The sequence below is a fragment of the Arvicanthis niloticus genome, chromosome 15, assembly GCF_011762505.2.
Source record: "Arvicanthis niloticus isolate mArvNil1 chromosome 15, mArvNil1.pat.X, whole genome shotgun sequence".
In the NCBI taxonomy this organism is placed as follows: Eukaryota; Metazoa; Chordata; class Mammalia; order Rodentia; family Muridae; genus Arvicanthis; species Arvicanthis niloticus.
Genome location: NC_047672.1, coordinates 32,007,262 through 32,028,716, shown reverse-complemented (window position 1 = coordinate 32,028,716; position 21,455 = coordinate 32,007,262). Strand labels below are relative to the sequence as shown.

Genomic DNA, 21,455 nt, shown 5'->3' with positions numbered 1-21,455 from the left:
GAGAAAATGTCTGATCAAGTCACCAACTGAAAACCTGCCATTATAAACGAGGGATTTCACAATGCTCATTCCAAAATCTGCGGCTATTCATTTCTGGAAGTGACTCACTGAGGAGGGACGGCTGTTGGGGGTGGGAGGGAGATCACTTTTAGGAGACCGCCTGCACTCTGAGAACTGAGCAGAAACCCCAGCTCAGCTCTGAGTCACCCCCCACTCCAGATGACACGCCATGACCAGTCACCTCGTGAAAGCCACTTGGTGGGCAAAAAGCCCTTTGGGCTAGGCACCCAGCCTCATGTCTGCCTCTCTGGGGGCTATTTTCACATAGATCAGGAGGGAGGCAGCGGCATTTGTCACCTGTCAGGACTCTGAGGATGGTGAGTAACCAGCCACGGAGTCCCACTTCCTGTGACTATTTCCAAAAGACCCTACACTATTTCCTTCAGAAAAATAAGAAGTGAAAAGCAGAGCTACGGGGGAGGAGGAGAGACAACTCCAAGAGCAAAGCTAAAAGCCTGCAATGTGATCGCTGTTTACCCAGCCACGCCTAGTTTTAATTTGGTTTCCCAACCCCTGTGTAATTAAGACAGCCAAATAGAATAGCATTTGGGGTGGGGGTGGGGTGAGATCCACAAATGCTTAGACCTTCTGAGCTCGTGACCAGAAAAGTAATTTTAAGATTCAAGAGAACTCATCTGAAGCTGACTGGAACATTAACCCTAGCAGAAAAGACAAAGTTGGTTTTGTTTATTCCCAAATTTCAAACATGGAAATCCTCTTTCCTCCCAGATGGCATTAAACAGACTCTCCTGCTAGCCCCTAGGTTCATAAAAAACCCTGTTTTCAGAGCTGTCCAGGAGACAGTCACGTTAACAGCAGCCCACACGTCATCCAACACTAAGGTGCCCTGTGAAGCTGCCAGCGAAGTATGGTGTTTGGTATTTTGCCAAGCCTATTTATTAATTTATGCCACGGAGAAGGGAGGAGGAGCTCCTGACGGCAGGACTGCTCAGATTCATGGTAAAGGTAACGTGTCAGTCGTGGCAGGGTTTCTTCTGAGGACATCAAGCTGGAGAAAAGGGTAGCTATCTCTCAAAAGCTTGCCTTGCCTTTTGCTTCCCAGCTGTAAATGAGCCTTCACTTAGGGTGAGGGTGGTGGGGACCAGTGTGAGGAGGGGTGTACAGCAAGGCCAGAGGAGGGAACACAAGCGTCTGCCACTGGCAACTGTGGAGTGGAGACAGAGCAAGTCCTTCCTGTAACTGTTTCAGTGCCTTTGGATGTTTTGGCCTGACCCTTTTCTTCCTTGTTTTTGGATACTAAGATGGGACATACTGTTTTTATCACTTTTACAAATGGTCTTGTTGCTGCTGCTGCTGCTGTTGCTGCTTGCTTTTGGCAGTACTGGGGACCGGACTCAGGGCTTCACACAGGCTAGGCATGTGGGGCTATATCCTCAGGGTATCAGATTGATATTGAGAACCATTTGCATAACGTGAATATAATTTTCAAGTTGAGGACAAATCAAGAGGATCTGTAACTGGAGGTGAGAATATACATTCATCCCTCCTGCCCTCCCTCCCTCACCTTTGAGACCTTACTTATGGCTGTCCTCAGGGAGAGAGCAGGATTCTACAAATCCTGCTGCTGCTATGCTGGTGGGAGGGAAGAACACTGCCTGGCATTCTGAGGACTGCTCAAACGCTTGCATATCTCACTTCCCCTCTTGCCAACAGGAAGCTTCTCTCCCCCTAGAGTCACACACATACCAGGCTCAGACCTCAATGGGGGTGTGTGGCTGGTCCTGTCCTATCTCTGACTGCTGAAGGGACAGTACTGGGATGTCAGTGCAGAAGTGCTGGAGGGAGACAGGGAACATAAAGCCAAGCTAGAAGGCCATGAAGCAGAAGCCAGGAGGAGCACGGGGAACACACACCAAGTACAAGGCAGCTTCCAAGGTCACTGCTGTCTTTGAGGAATGTGCTTGCTTGGGTGCTCTAAGGCTGGACACTCAGACTGGGACTGGATTCCAAAGCTGCTCCACATCTTCCTGCCACTTGCATTGTTGGTGGACACCATTCAAGTGTACAGAGTCCACCCTCTTCAAACAAAATAAAACCCTGACACAAAAGCGCTCTGTCTACTTAACATTTACTCAAAGTTCCCCTTTAAACAACGGAAACGAGCAAACTCTTTGCGCAGTGCCTTTACGGACAGGAGACACAGTGGCCTCACTGGGGTAGGACAGCAGCTCTGGGCTCCAGCTCTGTTTCTGGATCTGCTCTTACGCAGGTCACCCAACCTATTCAGTGAATTTAATCATCTGGTGACACACAGGCCTGCCTCTGTGCTACTCAAGCGATTGTCAGAACAACCCTACAGGCTCAGGTCTACTATTACCCCATCCTACAGATAAGGGAACCAAGGGAGCTTGGGGACTTGCCTAAGGCTGGCCAATCAGTGGGTGGTGGACACAGCACTCAAAAGCCAATGGAGCTTGACCTTGACTTGTAGCCCAGAGCCAGGCAGCCATCTCCATGAGGTGCACGGTAAGCAGCAGAGCACTATGGGAACTGCCTTAAAGGCACAGCATGGTCCTAACCGGGTAGGTTTCTGAACCATCACTTGCCAATGCAGTTTTCTAGGAACTTTAATAAAAGTTTTAATATGCTAACAAGTCTAGAATGAACAGGTCAGTTTGTCTACAGCAAACAGCTCCATGGGTCTTACAAACTTTGCCTGTCGGATCTGCGATGCTGAGTTGGAGAAGAATTCAGAGGACCTGCTTTCAACCAGGATGGATAAGGGGGGCTGACAGTCAACTTGTGTTGGTATTCAAGTCTGGCCCTTCATTCACATCTACATCCCTGCTCAAGGATGTGATGGAGCCAGACTGGGGCTTCAAGGTAGACGATTTCATCTGTCTGATGTCCACTCACCCCGGGGAAGCGCGAGCTGTGTTAGTGTGAGCTCTGCATGGCTCCTTGCCCCACCCAGGCCTGAAAAGGAAGAACCCTTCTTTTCTTGTGTGTTTTTTCTCTGAGGAAGAGCACCCTCAGGAAGCTGTTGTGTGCATCAGGAACAGATTCAAGCTTCATGCGGCTCTTCTCTCTTTTGGACTCACCCAGCTGAACCCGCCCTGGCTTCCATCAAGCTGCTTTTCTCTGGTGCCTGTAAAGCAGGTCGTCTAAGGTGGCACTTGGGAGTCTCCTTAGTCTTGGAGACTTTCACTCTTCAAGCAAAAAGCCATCCCTTAGCTCAATGACATGGACACCCGTACTTGGTCTAGAGTGTTCCACATAGAATCATCACTACTACTTGGTGGTAGCCCGCTTACTCAGTGTGTTCATCTCCCTCTCCTCCCCTGCCACATTTTAATGTTTCTGTATCATGTTGGGTCACAGAAAAAAAACTACTTAAAAATGTCTTCCTAAACCAGAGGCACTAACAAGAAAGATGGGAAAGAGGGCGAATCATTCTGAATTTAGTTTCATTTAAGACAGAGTAACAACTCCGTGCAAGATTCTGGAAAACCAGTTACATTTACAAGCCAGAACTTTTCCCCCACCCCAAAATTTGCTATTACAGTTGCTCTACAGTCACAAGACCAAGTACTATTTACTCCTATCTTAAGCATCCACACACATTTCCTGTCATAAAAACTTGAACCTGGATGGGATATTAAATCAACCACGCAAAAACTCCAGGTGGGACGTGGCCATAAGGGGGGAGGGGGTCAGTGCACATTCCAGGCTGCCAAGGACATGACTTGCTCTTGGGAAACCTTTATTGTACTTTTTCATCTTAGGTGACTAATCCTGTTATGGCCCGGAAGGAGTCTATGGGCAAAGGAGCTCTCCCTTTCTGCTGAGCATGGTCCCTGCAAGGCCTGGGGGCTGCAGTCCATGGTCAGAATTCATGATCCAGGCTGAAAATTGTGACACCCCACAGAGTTCTGTGGGTCAGATGTGTACATTTTAAAGGCACATGCAAAAATTCCCACCTATTTCTAAAAGAGAACAAGCTTCAAAATTCCTCGGCTTCTCTATGCTGGAGGGGAAAACAGAACCAGTGTGCACAGCTGACCACTGAAAACAATCCTGAGCCGACAGATTTATTTACAGAATGGGCCTGGCAAAGTCCATCCCTCAGTGTCACAGCAAGATGCAGCCAACAAAACAAACTCCCGAGTGCACGAGGAGCCAGGGCCTAACCTGGCTTTCTGATGCAGGCAAGAGTGTGAGTCCACTGGGCAGCGTGTAATCCTGAGCCAGGTTTGAAATGAGACTACATCACAACTTCTTTAATATACACACTCATACACTCACCCACAGGCAGACAGACACACACAGATACAGACGCATATTCACACAAGCATACACAGACATATATTCACACAAGCACGCGCACACACACACACACTTGAGCATACCATTTCCACTATCCTTCTTTGATGTTCACTTCCAAAATCATTCTCTGTATTTAAACTATTTCAACCTGAAAATTAACACACATTGGCTTTACTTGTTTCCTCTTAAAGAGCGGCCATACAGCAAGGCTCGGGGGATGGACGGTTGGTGCTCACCTTTGTCTTCACTGAGTCAGGCCTGTTTGTCACCAAGTCTGTCCAATACCATCTGCTGCCTCTGTCTTCTCCCTCACACACCTTAGACCTTGGTCACTTGTTCCTGAATGACAGGCTGGTCCTTTTAACCGGTCACTTGCCAGCCAGGGACTGTGGCAGAAGGCAGATGAGGAACAAAAAGGAGATCTTCATGATTTCCATGGAGGTCAATGGCTGTCCACACCTGCCGCATGAACAAGATAGCTGTCAAATTACCTGTCATCAGGCATAAAGAGTCCCAGCTCTAAGCCCCGGATTTAGTTTCTATGTGTTACTACACTCCATAGGAATCTCAGTAATCTTACTGAGTTTACAGAGAAAAGAATTATGACCATCAGTTTCTAAGTTTTCATTAAATTTTAAAATAAATATGAAAATATACTAAGAAGCCAGAGGTATATGATGAAACCTTGTATCAAATGAACAAACAAACAAGAAACCACACACTAATTGCACTTACAAGAACACTACTTTGTGCTACGAGCACTCTGTGTTTTCTCGGTGGTTTGACCTACAGGGGCTCTGTTCAAGCAGAGTGCACAGCTGTGCCACTCACTACTCCACACTGAGGCTCAAGGACCTGAAGTTTGAGGCAGGTGAGATGGCACAGTGGGTAAGGGAGCTTGCCACTAAGCCTGACTGCTTGAGTTCAATTCCTGGAACTAACATGGAGGAGGGAACTGACTCTTGACATTCACATGTGCACTGAACTATGTTCATTTGCTCCATAAATGAAAATAAAACACAAGACAACAAAACCCCTGAAGTTCTGTAATATGCCCCCCATTATGCCAGCTACAGCAGTCATGAACGACACACAAGTCCACATACAGCTGATAATAAAGGCCATTAAAGCCTTTAACGCGGCGGCGACGCATCAGTTTTAAGAGTGATGATCTGAAGTTATGATGACCTGACTCCAGAACTCCAGCACTCATGCAACAGCTGTGAGTGACTGCACACATCTGAGGCACCAGCACTGGAGGGTGAGGAGGGAACACAGAAAAACAAACAAGTGAAAAAGACAAAGACAGAACCAGAGAGCTCCAGATCCAGGGAGAAACTGTGTCTCAGCTGGGAAAGACAGACACTGAAGAACACAACACCTGATAGTCTCCATGGCAAGTTCGGGCACACACACCTGCACAAGCACATGCGGACACACATAAAAAAAGAGAATGGGGTAGGGGCTCTTGTTTCCTGAGTAATCACTTGGATACTTTGTATTAGGAAGCAAAGTTCCTCCTAATTACAGTGTTGACAAACAAAGTCATGCAGTGACTAGTCCTTCTGTTACCAGATGTCTCTTCTTGTTCATCTTCTTGACTAAGAGGGCAGAATACAGTATACAGAATACAGGGTGACTATGTTGCCCTGTAACATGAAACTAGAAACTTTCATCAAACTGACAAAATAACACTGTGTTACATATAAGACCTTTGGGGTTACACAGTCAGAATTTAAGGAAAACAAAGCCCAACAGAGATGACTGTATAAAAGCTAGATTTCCTGTTTGTTTGAAGAGAATGGCTTATATATTGAAAAAATTAAGTGAAGGACTTGAGAATATTTCAAGTGTTTCTACACAAACTACCCTCTCTGAAGTCAGTCTAGAAGTCAGCATTCAATCTTTGTCCAAAAAAAGAACATGACTGCATCATGTCTCAAGTTTCTTTCACATAATGAAAACAAATTATATGCTTTATAGGACACAATTGATTCAACTTTCAGTCAAGTCTTAAAAAACGGTAAGTTTTATATTATGATACCTCAGGGTCAGGAGGATTAAATTCAATTTGAGGCTAGTCTGGGCTTTAACAGTTAAGACCCTATCTCTAGAACAAGGACTCACTTTATCAAGACTCTGATATGAAATGTGCATATGTACTTGTGTGTGTGTGTTGGGTTGAGTGGTTTTGTTCTCTGCCAGCATCCTTCAGTCCAAGGTTTACAGAAGGGGGTTCGCAGAAAGGCTGAGTGTGATTTCTAATGCAAAACCTCAAACACGGTGACTTGTCTAACACAACCCTGAAGTACGGTGCGGTTTGCCATACCCGTGCTTCTCCTAGTGACTGAAATGTTCACCTCTGAGACTCCTAAAATAAAGTGGTCTTCTATGGCAGAGAGTCGAGGAGGCAGGCCTGGGAGGATGACTTAGTCTTAAGTTGGTAGATCTGAGGCATCCACGATTGTAAGACATCAGAACATGATCAGGGAGGCACTGGGTCTCTTAAGATTACTTTGTTTACTGCACAGGTGGGTTCTGATTTACTGACTGCTCCCTCCCCCCAAAGCAAAGTGCGGCTCTTCACAAACAAGCAAAACCAAAGCATATTTGCGTTAAGTAAGAAGACCAAGGGATAAAGACTAAAATGCACGCATGCACAAATGTCTTTCTGGAATTTAGAAGTCTGCATCTGGGGGCTGGGAGTGGGAAGCTGGATGAAGGACAGGGTGAGGGTAGCCTGTCATCACTCACCAGCTGACACTTTTGAGTAGGATTCTAAAAAGTTTTTGAGAACCCAGCCTTTGTTTTCCAGAAGGGATCCTGCAGTACTGACCTGAAGGCAGCAGAGTGAAGCTGTCGAGGAGGCCGCTAATCAGAGCCGCTGCTAATCATATTCTCGCCTCAGAGTCTAACAGGAGCTGAATGCACAAGCAGCTTGGCCCAGCCATTCAGTCCTTGGAGGCTGTGGGGCCTACGCTTCAGATGCCTGGGTGGAAGGTTTGTTTTGGAGAGCATTCGGGAACAGCATTTGGTTTCCTCTATGTAACCAGGTCATCCAGGCATGGAATGCACAGCTCTGCCAGACAGAGCATTTTGGATGCCTGAGGAACAACCGTCTGTCCGGGCTACTGATGCAAAGTGAGGCCACAGTTTCCTTTTTGCTCTGTGCTGAACGGCAGCCTTGACGTCACAACTGGGAATCATTGGAGGGACAAATAACAAGGCACAAGCCAAATAGGCCCCATTCTGTCCCAGTGGCAGGGTTATTTTAGTCTCATTCAGATACCTTCTGGGGCTGCAGAGCCAAGGCCCAGCAGATACAAATGCATGTAGCTTACACAGAAAGGCAGTCTCTGGACAAATGAAACAGACCTTTGGCCAGGGTTAGCTGAACTCAAAACCCTGGATGCAGTTCCCAAGTTAAACTAGTTTCTGACAGGGTAGACTTCCCAGGGGATGCTGCAGGGATTTGGGGACTGGTTCAAATCTCTATAGAAATAACCTTTCCCAGTATATAAAGGCTGCTCTCATTCATGGGGACAGCACATGTACTTTGGAAATATTAGGCATTCATAAAAGCAGGCAGCCTCAGCAGAACACAGACATCACTTCAAAGATTTAGGTTTCAGCAAATAAGTACACAAGATAGCACTGTCTGTAGGGGTCTAAGCCAATGGGTGAAAAATGCTAGATGCTGGTGGCCAAAACTTGGCATTAGCTGTAAACTGTCTGTGTGTACAATCTTTCCTGTTTCTACTTTATACCAAAAACTATAGATTATGGTCACCTATGTGAAATGTCGGATCATTTCTTTCCATTATATATACCTTGTTAAGTACAGACATCTGGACTGTCTGCACCTGGGACCTGAAAATATCACTCATTACCTTCACAGGATAGGACAGAACTTTCTGTGTCTGCCCACTATCAGCCCCACACTGAATTCCCTACCTCTGAGGCAATTTGCAGTTTTCACCAACCTAAGTCTAAATCAACAGTGACTGGTGCTCAGGGACCTAGAGAACAACTCAAGCTGTAAATCCAGACCAGGAAGGGGTGTCATGGACGGCTCCAGTAGGAGAACCTGAGGGAGCATGTGACAGTTCATGGGAGTTCCTAACTGGAGGTGTGAGGAATGAATGTAGTATACCCAAAGGCCACCTGAGAACCACTCTGGGAGGAAAATACTTCTGAGATGCTCTGTCACTTTTAGTGGCTTTTTAAAACTGAGCATTTCTGGAGGGAGCACTTTTCTGTGAGGTCCCCATGTCAAGTTTATTTCACGAGGAGGATCTGGTATGCAGAGCCAGGGCTTCCAATGCCAGAGAGTGAGAGTCTGAGCCAAGTTTCCCCCAGTCAGCCACTGTCTTCCACAGGACAATAATGACCTCACCTAGGCAGGTGACAAATGCTGGCCTCTTGCTTACCTTGCCTAAGAGACGCCCAAGTGTGGCATTTTGTGGTCGCTGATAAGCAAATAAGAAAAAATATTTATTTTGTAAAAAAAGAGGAGAAAAATGATTTTCTAACTGCAGGTTTTCTTCAGATGCTGATCACATTCAAAGGGTCAAATTTTATTCTAGCTGCATGTTTCATCTATCTCAGGAGGTGGGGTTACCGTGCCCTGCCCACCTCCAGAGGTTTACAGCTTAAGAACTATAATTAAATTTCTTCTGAACTCATTTATTACACTTCAAGTTTTCAAAAAGAGAATGATGGGATTTCTAAAATCATTACACGCCCAGAGGGAGAATGTCAATTTATTTTTATTGTTCTGATGTAAGGGTAAGAAAATGAGCAGATATTTTCTTACAAAATTGTATCCCGATTACAACTGTTTTAATGTCCAAAACCCTGGTATAAACTTCAGTAAACAATCAGTCATTCATTAAGAAGGTGATACTTAAAAGAGGAAAAAAAGTAATTAGAACTCCCCACACGTCTTTATCCAAGGCAAATGCCTGGGTATTTAGAAGGTGCCAACAACCACTAGGATCTAGATTTAATTTGTGCCATAAAGAAATCTAGTAATCCATTTGTTCACAAAAGACCTAGAACCTAATGTAAATAATGCTAGTCCCATTAAAGTTTGTTTTAAAATTACTTAAATCCGTGATCAGCCACAAAGCCAAACAAGCCCACTGCACTAACATTCCTCTGTAATGAGGAGCTCACTGCAAAGATAATTCCCAGCTTCAGTGAATCTCTTGTTCTGGAAATCTTCTAAAATGGGTGAGTTCTAAAGCCATGCCTGCTTGTTTCCAGTTCAGAAGAACCAAGGGAAGGAGACACTTTGTTCTGAGAGGACCAGAGACAGATCCTGAAGAGTCCAAATCAGACATGCTATCAAAACCAGAGGCTCTTCCTCTGCCTGCTTTTAGGGGTTGGGGAATACAAAGAACCTGGACTCCACAGTCCTTTCAGTAACAGGAAACTGTGCTGAAAAGCTTCTGGCTTCAGAACGACAAGTGTTCATACTCACAAACTAAGGCTGAGCTAGCCCACCTGCCTCTTCAGCAGGGTAGGGTGGCAGCTCTCCTCCCAGCACACTCTCCTGCCTCTGAGTCCTGCAGTGGATCAGTGGTTTTCAGTCCAATGCCACTGCTGCTATTTCTCCAGGAGTCTTCACTAGGAACAGGCAGTGGCCATCCACACCACAGAACTAGATTCCCCCCCCCCCCCCCCCCCCCGTCTTCTCACAGTGGTACTGGATAAAGACATCTGTTCTAATTTATTTGTGAATGCAACTTTTGAAAAGTTTCTCTCTTTCAATTTCACACTCAAAGACACTGCCTAATCCTGTGAAGCACATGTGAGGAGCCGTACATTCTTGACCTGCCTTCTCACCCGGCATCTATCTGAAAACAAAAATCTTTAACAGCAATCTCTCAAACAAATTACTCTGCTACACAGCTCCACAAAACCTGGTGTCCATGCTGGTGGACCTGTGACAGAAGAGCTGTCCTCCTGAGCTGAGGTGTGCAGGGCTGGATGAGATGCCCTATGGTCCAGGCTCCACCACCATAGCCTCCAACTGCCTGTGTGGTGTGCCTGCCCAGTGTGCTTCCTCCGTAAGCCTGAAAGCTTGGGGAAGAAGAGTGAAGGTCTGTGATGATCCTGTTTGAACATGGTGTGTGCTGAAAGAAGGAAAAGGAAGGGGAAAGGAAAGAAATGGGAAGAGAAAGAGAAATAGTGAATGGGGAGGGCAGGAGGGAGGGAAGGGGAACAGAACAGACACCGCTGGCTTTTGTAAGTACTTTACCTGTTTCCTCTCATATTCATGCATACAATTTATACTTCCTGATAAATATGACTGTGTGAAACTATGTAAGACCCCAGGACCCTTAACCTCCTTTGTGACAGTGGCAGAGACACAGACACTGGGGAGATTCTCTCCTGACCATGTCATCAGCTGAACTGCAGCAGGCCGAGGTTCCCTGCCCTCTCCTCCCATGAGCTCTGTGAACTCAGAGTTAAGAATTGTGACAAATATCCTGTATTTCCCCCTTTCTTTACTCGGTGTGTCTTGTGAATATGAAGCCTACACTGTGTGTGAATTTTTACAAAGTAGAACATCTTAAGCAATTGCTTTGAATTCTTACCACCCACATGCACAGAAGTCTACTAAGAGAAAATATTCGATTTATAAAGGCACTAATGAGCAATCAGTAGGGTCAGGGGAATGGAGAGCGACCTCACACAGGACAGCCAGGAAGGCAGGTCACGTCACCCGGGTAGGATGCCCATGGACACTCAGAGTTCCCAGGTCTACCAGATGCAATGGAATGTTTGCTTCCTCATCATATGACTTATTCCACAACGTCACAAACAGGTCACCTGTGCCAGCAAAGATCCCTGAGATTATCAGGTCCTAGCTGCTTATTCAGACAGCGGCTCCAGAGCAGAGGTTTGAGTGCCTGTGCAGGTCTCCTGGCTTTTTGCCCTTGTGTTCTTTTCCACTCATTCACTGGTCGTCACCACAGACAACTCATCACAGCACTCCAGATTGTGGGTCAGAAGCAGCTCACCAAGGTCTGAAAGGTGTGCTGTCTCCACAGAGGTTGCCGGGTCAGGCTGTGGCCTTGAGGGCAAACGCCAAGGGCTGCAGAAAAAAACGGCAGTGACTCTCCTGCAGCTGCAGGAAGCCTATGGACAAGGAACCTCTCAGAGACAAGGAATATTCCAGTGTTGAGGCAGCTCACCCAGGAACAGTTACTGACATAAACTTGACCTACTGGGCTGTATACAGCCCATGAGCTGATTCACCGTTTACAACAACCACCTAACGCCTAGTGGCAGAGTCAGACACGCATTTCCCCCATTGGCGGCTGCCCTGGGAACTGTCTGAATCAACAGGCGGGAAGAACACTTTTGCTCACTGTCATACTGTGTCTTCTGTGACCTTCTCCATTCCCGTAATTCCATTCGGATCCTATCACGGTAACTTTAGAAATTCAGCTCCCACGCTGCAGAAAGCCTTCTCCCCACCGTGTTTCTCCACGAGCCTATCAACATGTGTGATTAGTTCAGGGACTCTGATCTCTCCGGCAATGTTCTGCTCACAAAGGTGATTTGTCACTCTCCACTTTGTCCTCAGATGGCTTACGATTCATAGCTTCTGGAAACTCACACTGTTTACTTGTGTGGTAAAGCTTTTTCATAAACACATGAAACTAACTGCACAGCACCTGCACACACAGGGAGGCAGCAATTCAGATAGCCCACCTGCTTCTCCTTTGAACTGCCACAGTGCCACCTACCCATCACCATCTCACCAAACTCCTCTGTTAACAGTTGGTGGGATTATGCATTACAGAAGAATTGAACTCATTCGGCACCCCTAGCCCCATGAGAGGCAGAACACCAGGGGACAGCTCTCTGATCCAATCCTAGCACCCGTGATTGTCAAAGATCTCAGAGAAAAGCACATCGCCTGGCCTCTTTGATTACACACACACACACACACACACACACACACACACACACACCCGAATGATCCTTTGTATTTAATGGCATAAACTTAAGTGCTTTCACATTTCTGCCAGATTCCCTGGAGATGTATGGCTTATTAATACCAAACAAGTATGTGCTTGAGAGGCAGGGGTCTAGGCCCTGTCACTGTTTACTGACTGGTAGTGACAGGCAAACAGCTTAAGGATCACTTTTAAATTAATGTTTTAATTAAAACAAACTGCTGTGAATCAGATCAGCAGGATCAATTTTATAGAGCACGAGTGGCACCCGAAAGCTGGGCGCATGCTAAGGACCGAGACTGCATTCAGAGGGGAAGCCAGGGTGTGTAACAGGTACTAATCCACACAGACACCGATCTAGGGACCTTGGTGCTGAGGGTGCTTCTTAGCTGGATTCAAGGTAGACACACGAACTGTGAGTTTAAAATGTCCGAACAAACGCCTGAAGCTGCAGGACCTGGTAAACGCCTGTCATTTTAAGAACAGCTACAAACCGGTGAGAACATGGCTCTTAGGAACTGATCCCATACATTCAAATGCTGGCCCACCCTTTGTACATGGCTGTTTCTATTTCTCCTACTTTGAGTAAAGAATGGAAGCTACTACAGGTGATGTCGGCACTCGGTGGACAAGAGCTAGCTAACCAGATACTAAAATGAAGTATGCTGACTTTCCACACAGTTTGTGTCAATTGACAGTTGAGAATGGATACACTGGTTCCATCTCACAAGACTCTAGGAGAGGCACTGACATCAATGCCTTAACTTCACATCACCCTAGGGCTTGCAAACACTTCCCTCCTCATTCCTAGAAGCTCCGATGCTCCTTACTCCTACCCTGTATGTCACACTTCAGCAAGAAGACAACATACCAACCCATCAGAAGGACACACAACAGATAATAGATAAGCACCATCACACAAGACTCAACAGACTAGGAAGTGCCGCGTTACATTCTGGACAATGCATACCTCGGATGCCGTCTGCATGCCTATCCTATCCGCCTATCCTCACCAAACCTATGCCCACTGGTGTCCTCAGTGGCCTCTCAGACACATCTCACAGTCCACAAGCCTGAAGCAAAACCCTTGCTTATCTCTCTCTTTCCATAAATGAGATAATGAAAAACTGTGATGAAGTTACATGCAGAACAGGAGAGCAACACAGATGAAGACACGGCTGCTATCCCCAACAGCACTTATGATTTTTATAAACACAATACGGGAGAAAAACTCAAGCTGCAAAGAAGACCACGTACAATGTGAGGCCAGACCGTCACATCTGTAAGTGCTTCTACCAATGCAAATTTATGGGATGATAAAATCCTATGTCTGTTTAGAGTCAGAAGATAATTGTAAATAAAATCTCCAGCATAGAGTGTGTGTGTGTGTGTGTGTGTGTGTGTGTGTGTGTGTGTTGTGCTGATTCTTAGGCGGGACAGTGATTCCCTGACACACATCTTTAAAGTGTACTTCACTCCATGCCTGTCATATATAACCTTCTGCACATCACCCACACAAACTGTGCTGAAAGTAGCTCCGATTGCAAAACAATATGGCAAGAAATCCTTCCTTTAAGAAGACAAGGGAGGAACACTCCTCCATTGTTGGTGGGATTGCAAGCTGATATAACCACTCTGAAAATCAGTCTGGCGGTTCCTCAGAAAATTGGACATAGCATTACCTGAGGATCCAGCTATACCACTCCTGGGCATATACCCAGAAGATGCTCCAACATATAATAAGGACATATGCTCCACTGTGTTCATAGCAGCCTTATTTATAATAGCCAGAAGCTGGAAAGGACACAGATGTCCTTCAACAGAGAAATGGATACAGAAAATGTGGTACATCTACACAATGGAGTATTACTCAGCTATTAAAAATAATGAATTCAAGAAATTCTTAAGTAAATGGATGGAACTAGAAAGAACCATCCTGAGTGAGGTAACCCAATCACAAAAGAACACATATGGTATGCACTCACTGGTAAGTGGATATTAGCCCAAAAGCTCACAATACCCAAGATATAACTCACAGACCACATGAAGCTCATGAAGAAGGAAGACCAAAGTGTGGGTGCTTCAGTCCTTCTTAGAAGGAGTAACAAAATACTCATGAGAACAAATATGAAGACAAAGTGTGGGACAGAAACTGAAGGAGGGGTCATCTGGAGACTACTCCCATATGGGTATCCATCCCATATGCAGTCACCAAAGGTAGACACTGATGTGGATGCCAGGAAGTGCATGCTGACAGGAGCCTGATATAGCTGTCTCCTTAGAGGTCTGCCAGAGCCTGACATATACAGAGGTGGATGCTCACAGCTAACCATTGAACTGATCATGGGGTTCCCAATGGAGGAGTGAGAGAGAAGACTGAAGGAGCTGAAAGGGTTTGCGGCCCCATGGGGAGAGCAACAATACCAACTAACCAGAGCTCCCAGGGTCTAAACCACCAGCCTGGGAACACAAAGGAAGGGACCCATGGCTCCAGCTGTATATGTAGGGGAGGATGACAGTGTCAGACATAGGTGGGAGAGGAAGTCCTTGGTCCAGTGAAGGCTGGATGCTCTATTGTGGAGGAATTTGTGGGTAGGAACACATCCTCATAGAAGCAGGAGCAGGGGGGATGGGATAGGGGGCTAATGGGTGGGTGGGGAGAAATGGGGAAAGGGAATAACATCTGAAATGTAAATTAAAAAAAAAACCCTCCAAAAGAGAAGAAAAAAAAGACAAGGGAATCCATGCAGGGTACCTTAGCTTTAGCAAGGATGGTAAAGTAAACAGATGATGTACAGATCAACCGCCAAGGAGGAAACTGCCAGGGCTCACATCAGCACCTACATATTGACTGAGAACCAGCTCCTGTCTCAAGGCTGGTCTTAAGAAGACAAAATTAACAGAGGCTACTTAACGGCCTGGCAGGTGGATGGTCCCACTTTCTCTTGTCTCCAGAGGCTGACACTATTCCAAAAAACGTTGCCGGAGCCCCAGCTCTGCTGAACATCATCAATTTTAAGCCCTTCTCCTCCCTCGCACGAGCAGCAGACAACCTGTTGTCGTGCTTTTTACAAGGAACTCTGAAGCAGGGTCCATGAGCTCAAAGCGACACTAGGCATGATGTGCCTTGTTTATCTGTTTGAACAGGCGCAAAAAAAAAAAAAAAAAAAAAAAAAAAAAAAAAAAAAAAAAAAGGAAAGAAAAGGAAAGAAAATGAGGCCTGTAGGTTTCTTGCCCTTCTTAGGTAAGAGGTGGGTCTCTCTGAATGGCCGAGGAGGAGGTAGTTTGACTTAGACTTGGCACGAGGTTGAGAGGAAGAAACGCCTTTGTAGCTGGCCCTAAATATTACGGTAACTTGGAAGAGTTTACCTCCAAGGGAGAAGCTGCCACATGTTATAACAGAAGCCACTGGGCTTGGCAAGACAGAGAACGGAAGAATTACAATGGAATGGCAGTTTCTCCATCATGGCAGAGGTATGCTGGGAGAACCACCCAGGACCAGCTTCCTTCTCCACAGCTCACCAAAGTGAGGGCTGCTCTTTCAGTCAAGGTTTGCACTGAAGATCACAAAGTGCTGACGTTACTTTCTAGTGAACTCCTTAAGATAATTTTTAATCTTTTTCCAGACTTAAACCAAATTAACACTTGGAAGGGGGCTTGGGGGATGCCAGCTAGAGTTGTGGCTCGGAAACCTTTGGGAAGGTGATCTTTTTAACTTTTAATTCTGTGACTCCAAAGAAAGAATGCCTTCTGCTTTCTTGTATATACCAGTGCTTCCGTTTAAATGTTTAGTGTTAGATTCTTGCCTGTGTCCCAGCTTCCCTTTGAGTGGCATTCTCAAACACAGACGGCCCTGCTCTGAAGCTTCTCCAGATATCACACACAAGCTTCGTCTTTTTTTTTTTTTCCTGAAAGTTTTACTAAGGCCTTGGTTTTGATATAAACTCTAAGGCCTCTCACGTCAACAACAATGGAGTTTCTAGATATTTAGACCTTTTTCTTTAGGTTAAAAAATATAAATGCAAAAATACTAGCTCAAACCTTAGGTGTGTACACTGACTCATGTTCACCCACTTATTGGAACATAACATAAACTCCTAGCTAGGGTGAGGGGGACACCTTTCCATAAAGTGCTTGCAAACTACACAGAGAAGTGTAAACCAGGGGTGGTGGCACTTGCTTACACCCCCAGCAGCTGGGGAGGTGGAGACAGAATGTGGGCTCATTGGCAGGCCAGCCTTAACTACTTAGTGAGCTCCGGATCAAAGGAAAATCCTGTTTTAAAATACGGTGGTTGATGGTCTTGAGCAAAGATACCGGAGGTTGACCTCTGACCCCTAGATACATGCACACTTGCTCACAACAAAAAGTAAAGGAACAAACCGACCTAGGGATTATTCTTCTAAACTGTGTCGTATTTTTACACAGAAAAAAAAAAAAAAAAACCAAACTCCACAATACTTTTACTCTGTCAGAAATCAACTTGAATAACTAAACATGAAAGAATTAGGCAGATGGTGCACTAGATACTGCCTAATTCTGATTCATATTTAAAAAAATCAAACGAGTCATAATTTATCATTTCCAAGAGGAAAAATAAACGTACACAGTGATAGTGAAAACATTATCACCAGTTTCCAGTTGTAAGAAGCAAAAATAAATTAACTTTGAGGAGAAAAATGGTAGGAAATGTACATATTGGATTCAATTTCTAGTTTTCCACTTGTTTCATTTAAAAGGCAGGGAGATATGAAATAGTAGAGTCTGCAGGAGGAGAGGCAGAGTCAGTCCTGTGGGGAGAGTCTGGCCTGTCAGCAGAATACAAGCATCAGGATTGTTTAAAAATGTAAAATTTCCTGATCCTTAAGAGCATTGGTGTCCCTTAGGTAATTGGTTCAGACCAGTGTGGCATACAAGCCAGAAAAAAATGATCCCGGCCATGAACAGCAGGGAGGCAGGTGACATCATCCGAGTTTCTCTCGGGAAGGAGAGCCAGGCAAGTGTGTTCATCTCAAAGCATGGATGGAGAAGATACCCTAGAAGCAGGGCTGGGTGGATCAAACCCCATTGAGTCCACAGTACCCTCCCAGGTTTGTTTTCTTCCCTTGGCCCCACCAGGAATTACAGAGTGAGCGGCGTTCCGCTCTGCGGAGCTATTTGTTGTGACCACAGCCATGTAGTCAGTCCATTTAGGGTCTCGGCGAACAGTACTGAGCATCAACTATAGGTCAGGAACAGCACTCTGTAATGTGGTGAACACAATGTAAAAACATTCCTGCCTGTAGGGAGCCTACAGTCTAGCAGGGAAGACTGGCAGACATAAGAAAGGGCCTACTATGCATGGGATGGGGGTGGGGGGAGTGCAGGGTCCAGAGCACTGCACAGCCACTCTGGTGAGGCGTAAAACATTCTGTTCTGCCATTTAAGCTATTTCCTCAGTCAGCACCTTCCATGTGAAATGGCCTCTTTTACTGTTGGGTGACTCTGTGAGATGAGCTTTCTAAAATGCTTTTACAGCTGTAGCCTATCACACAACAGGGTCGGTAACTCATCATGATGGTGGTCAAAGAATAGCATGAGGAGGGGTTCTCTTCTTCCCAAAGGCTGGACAGGGAGGTAAGCCTTGTTATTGTCCTGTCATTTTACTGGATTGTGTTGGGCAAACCAGATAGCTACCAGGGTCACTAGGCCTGACAGAACACCCTACGATGCTGCTGTTAAGGATGATGGGATGTGCTATTGAGAAGAACTAAGCATGCTCTCCCTGGTGTCTATGTTTCCCACCAAGAGTGCCATGACAGTAATACATGTTCTACATCAGGCTCTCGGGGAGACCTAGAGGTCTGTGTGCAGAATGTTCAGGGTTGGTGAGTGGTAAGGCAGAGGGTTTAGGAGCTCAGGGGCTGCAGTCAGGCTTCCTGGGCCTCTGTCTCGGGTCTATCCCTCACTAGCTGTGTAGCAAGCAAGGTCCATGATACTTAGAGGGTCTTGGTATTAAAATCTACAGAGTGGTGGTTAGATTAATCCCTATCCTCCTGGGTGATTTTAAGAACCAACCATTAACACAGCAGTAGCTCAAACACAGCAAAAAATGTGTGTTAAGAATAATCACACAATGCAAGCCCAGCAACTGTATTACCTTGCTGATAAACACCAGGGGGGAGGGGAATCACAAGTAGGCAGTTGAATGACGCCAGAACCAACCCTTGGCTATGCCATCAACTCTCTGAACCAGTGAATACACTGAGTCCTTTCTATAATACTGAGAGGCCTGAGGAGCCTTCTATCACTTTAGTGAACTAGGCACCCCCCATTCAGCAACTCAAGATCTGAATGTTATGATATCCTATTAGAGTCAGATGAAAGATGTTCATGTAATTGAGATAAATTTTCTGCAAGTATTCAGAGATGGGACAATAGTGTCTGTGTATGTGTGTGTGAACATGAATTCATGCATGCACACAAGTGATGTATGCATGACATGTGATGTATCTTAAGGAATTAGCTCATGGGGCTTATGGAGAGCTGTGTTGCTATGATGCAGGGCGAGTGATTGACTCTGCAGAAAGCTCTTCTGTTTCGTTCTGGAATACAGTAGACAGAATGCTCTTCTTCTCCACAGGCTTCTCTCTCTCTTTTTTTTTTCTTAGGTTTTCAGTTGACTGGGCCAAGTACACTGGGGTTGGTTAATATACTTTAGCCAAAATCCCTACTGAGTTTAGTGGTAATCTCATTTTAAAAGGCCTTTGATCTAGCTGTTTGACCAAACACCTGGGTTACATGTCCTAATTAGCCACCACACTGTCTTTTCAAAGGTGGGCAGTTCTCTGCTGAGGCAAAGCCTCTGGGCTACACAGTGACTTTGCTTTCTGTTAGAGAACACACGACAGGCTAGGGAAGTCAATGGGACCATGTTCCCTTGGAGGTGAATGCCAAGTATGCAGAAAAGCTTCAAAATACATCTAGAAGACACGGTATCTAGGGTATCTAGGCAGAGATGAGTCAGAAGGATGTATCCAATCCCCAAGGTGCATGTCCAAAGTGCCAGTGTCCAAACAGGGTAGTCTGAGTGCCAAGCAGATTCTGGGAAGAGTGGGTATCATTAAAAAGGAGTGTTATCCCTGGCTGGCAGAGCTGTTCCAGGCTTCCTGCTGTGAGGGCTTCAAGACCACTTCCTCCTGCCACACCCAACGATGCAGAGAAGTCCTGTGGGAGAGTCACTGTCTTCAGGACAGACCAAGGGAGATGGTCTCTCAGTGCAGCTTACTAGATCATTAGTTACTGAGCTAGTCAGGCAGCAGCAGCATTGCCCGTTTGTAGAACGAAGCTGTTAAGACCCACACTACAGAATTATCTCGGTATTCAGGGAAAATATACCTAAAATGTGACTGCTGATTTAATTCACATGCATGCTCATACCTCTTACGTAATATATAATAGTTACTAGATCAGGAACTGCCTTGTAACTCATTGAATTCTTAGGACAGCCTAGTAAGAAAGCTGCCCATTTCACAAGGGACACAGAAAGTAAACAGCTAGTCCAAGAAACACACACTGAGACTACTTAGCCGCTAGCATGGACTCACATTCTGACAGCCAACAGAGTCCTCCCTTTGCTTTTTCTTTCAACATAAAATCTCCCGTGCAGAGGCTGGGTTTCACCCACGGATGTCCCTGCACCCCGTGCCCTGGAAAGCCCATCCTGCCTCCCCCACATCACTCGTCTGATTGACAAAACACTGCTAATGCTGCCTCCATTGGCATGAACTCTTTGTGGAGGATCCAAACTGCCCTATTGCCTTTGTGGTCTCTGAGAGCTCTTCCTAGCCCCCTATCTCCAACCCTTCTCAGAAGCCGTGTCCTACGTTCTACCGACTCTTGCCTTGGCTCTACCACTACTGCTCCCTCTCCTCTCCAGTTGCTCACACTGTCCTTGGAAAGCACATTTGTAGGCCATGTCTCAGCTGGAAGCCAAGACCTCCCTCACTAGATAGTGACCTTGTCTACAAGCTTCTTCTCTACATCCGAATGGAGACATCCCTTCCACATCAGCTTCTGGGCTTCCTACCGCCTCTCTGTACCCAGCCTCTCTGTCCTCCATGGCCCTCACCCTCCACTGACCAAGCTTACTGACCACCTGACCAGCTGTATTTCTGTACCTACAAATGAAGAGTCTTCTTCAACTTGTCTGGGTGCCTCAGCCTTCTTTACCATCTACTTGGGATAGCATTCCCCCACCAAGCCACTGCAACCCGAGCAGCTCCCAAGCCTGGAGTCTGCACTCTCAAGTTTCCCCCACTGCAGTCCTCCTCTGTATTTTGGCCTTCCTCACATCCTTGCTGGACAATCTCAATAGCTATACTGGAATTCTCATCACTGGTCACTTCATTGTCCAGGACACACCCTTTTACACACACCGGCTCGGGGCTTTGCTCTCCTGCTCCTTTGTGACTCAAAATTAAGACTAGTTTGTTTAATCATGCAGTAAGTGGGGCCCTCCCAGAGCTGGTATTTATGGGTTCCCTGCTCTCTTAATGGTCCTGTAGTCACTCTGAGGCTTACTGTTGCCAGCCACTGTGACACAGGGAATGACCACTCTGTCACTGGTATTTCCCACCACCACAAGTTTTTCCCATAGATAAGGATGCTTTCCTTCCAGGGCTTCAAGTCCAATGCCACCTTTCTCTCTACACTGGGCCGGGAATTCCTTTATCTGGGAAGCATTGATTGCCTTCTTATTGTACTTCTGAGTTGCTATGTGGCTAGTTAATTCATCTTTATGTTTTCTATTGTATTCGCTACCTTCCTTTCTAACTTGATCTGTGCAGAATCTTAGCTTTATGTTCTACAAGAACAGTATCAAGTTTTAGTGCTCACTCATGCTCAGGGAGAGTCTCACCTGTAGACTCTCTGCAAGGTATGGCAACTGTCCGTGTCCAGTCACTGATTTAGTCCTGTTCACTCTTCGACACCCCCCGGAACTGAGTGATTCTCCATAATGACTGAGTGGCACTATCATAGTGCACATTAGCCATCAGCTACAGCAGACTTTCTGTCCCTTCAGAATACAATCCGCATGCAGTTCTGAAAAGGCCTCCTTTCCATGTACTCAGAGATAGGAGAGCCACCCTC

General features: G+C 45.9%; 1 long non-coding RNA gene across 2 annotated transcripts in view; it reads right to left on the bottom strand.

Annotated features, from left to right (window-relative positions):
• LOC117720747 (uncharacterized) overlaps positions 1 to 21,455 on the bottom strand; it is a 168,784-nt gene that overhangs the window by 33,581 nt on the left and 113,748 nt on the right. For both annotated transcript variants that reach the window (XR_013104132.1, XR_013104133.1), the window contains exon 6: positions 4,584 to 4,806. This is a non-coding gene — a long non-coding RNA (uncharacterized LOC117720747). The remainder of the gene's footprint in view (positions 1 to 4,583; positions 4,807 to 21,455) is intronic.